Genomic DNA, 2,091 nt, shown 5'->3' on the forward strand with positions numbered 1-2,091 from the left:
TGAAATAGCAGCGGTACAATATGAAATAAAGTCTAGTGTGATCCAAATGCTCCCATCTTTTTATGGGCTCACCAACGAAGAACCATATAAACACTTAGATGAATTTCTTGAGATTTGCACCACTGTCAAGGTTCAGAACTTCACTGATGATGCTCTGAAACTTAGATTATTCCCCTTTTTCCTTAAAGATAGAGCCAAGCAATAGCTGAATTCTTTAGAAGCCAATTCGATTCGTTCCTGGGATCAAATGCAACAAGAATTTCTTAAAAAATACTTTTCCATTGGAAGAACGAACCAGTTTAGACGTGTCATCACAAGCTTCTCCCAAACTGAGGGAGAAGAATTTCATGAAACTTGGAAGAGATTTCGAGATCTAATCCGTAAATGCCCACATCATCAAATACACAAATGGCAGTTAGTGCAATGTTTCTATGACGAATTGACTGAACAAAACCGTCAGATGATTGATGCTGCATGCGGGGGAACTTTCATGCTTCAAAATGAGCATGAAGCATGGCAATTATTTGAAAATCTTAATGAAAACTCCCTCCACCATGCTTCTTGTTCTCATCAAGCACCCCTGAATTCTCAAAGAAAAGGGACCATTTGTGAAATAAGTCATTCTATGAACCTGTCTAGCAAGGTAGATGCATTGTCCCATAAGATTGACCAACTAATGATAGGGGGACATGTCATTAGTTCTTCCCAAGCACAAGTGTGTGCTATCTGTTCTAGCTCATCGCATCCTATTCATGAGTGCCCCTCAGCACCCCAATTCTCCGAACTCGTGCAAGAATACATCAATGCTGCCCAAACACAGCCCAGACCGGGTAATGACCCATTTTCCAATACATATAACTCGGGATGGCGGAATCATCCAATTTTTTCTTGGAGGCAGCAAGCTTCTAATACCTCCCAACTCTTCTCCCAAAATTTTCAAAACCCTCAGAATTTTCATCTCTACCATCCCTCAACTCAATTTCAACATTCTCCTCCTCCAACCCAAAGAAATACAGCCTTTGAGGAGAAGGTGTTGACTGCCCTTCAAGGTTTGGAGGCAAACACACAACTATTGCACTCTCACACGCAATCAATTGCTAAGCTAGAATCCTAAATGGGTCAACTAGCTAATGTATTAAACAAGCGAGAGGAAGGCAAGCTTCCAAGTCAACCAATGAGTAACCCAAGGGGACAATACGTGGCTCAAGAAACTCGATTAAATCATGAGCAAGCTAATGCTTTGACTACCCTTAGGAGTGGACGTGTAATAGATAATAAGGTTGGGGAGGATAACAACAAGGAAGGTGAAGAAGAGGAGAGGAATGTATCACATGAAAATCCAAAACCTTCTTCAGCTAGTCCACCATCTGCCACAACCCACATTCCAAAGGCCCCATTCCCTGAAGCACTTAATGCACCCTCTCTCTTTGGCAAGAAGGGAACTTCACTAGAAGAGATGATGGAGGTCTTCAAACAAGTTAAAATCAACCCCCCGCTCCTTGATGCCATTAAACAAGTTCCCTCCTATGCCAAATTTCTCAAAGACCTTTGCACCCAAAAGCGAAAATCTAGGACACATGTGCCTAAAAAGGTCCTTCTAACTAAGCAGGTAAGTTCCATTCTCTAACACAACATCCCTCCAAAATTCAAAGATCCTGGCGCTCCCACTATTTCTTGTGTCATAGAAAATAACTCCATCAACCGAGCACTCTTAGATCTAGGGGCAAGTGTGAATCTTTTACCCTATTCAGTCTATGAGAAATTTGGGTTAGGTGAATTAAAACCTATCTCGGTATCCTTACAATTGGCTGATCGATCTGTGAAGATACCACGGGGGATGATTGAAGATGTTCTTGTCAAGGTAGACAAATTCTATTTTTCAGTAGATTTTATCGTTCTTGATATGGAACATGTGCCCAACATAAAAAAATAAATCCCTGTGATTCTTGGTTGTCCCTTTTTAGCGACAGCCAATGCATGTATCAACTGTAGAACTGGGGCAATGGATATATCATTTGGGAACATGAAAATTAAGTTGAATGTGTTTCATGCCGCTGACCAACATGTGAGGGAAGACGAGTGTTGCCTAAT

The 2,091-nt window shown here is 41.3% G+C and overlaps 1 non-coding gene across 1 annotated transcript; it reads right to left on the reverse strand.

The window, feature by feature from the left end:
• Nucleotides 1-296: 296 nt before the first annotated feature.
• LOC120104880 lies at nucleotides 297-402 on the reverse strand. The gene has a single exon (XR_005507236.1). It is a non-coding gene; the product is annotated as a small nucleolar RNA R71 (small nucleolar RNA).
• Nucleotides 403-2,091: the final 1,689 nt, after the last annotated feature.

Source organism: Phoenix dactylifera, unplaced genomic scaffold (genome assembly GCF_009389715.1).
Source record: "Phoenix dactylifera cultivar Barhee BC4 unplaced genomic scaffold, palm_55x_up_171113_PBpolish2nd_filt_p 000138F, whole genome shotgun sequence".
NCBI classification, from domain to species: Eukaryota; Viridiplantae; Streptophyta; class Magnoliopsida; order Arecales; family Arecaceae; genus Phoenix; species Phoenix dactylifera.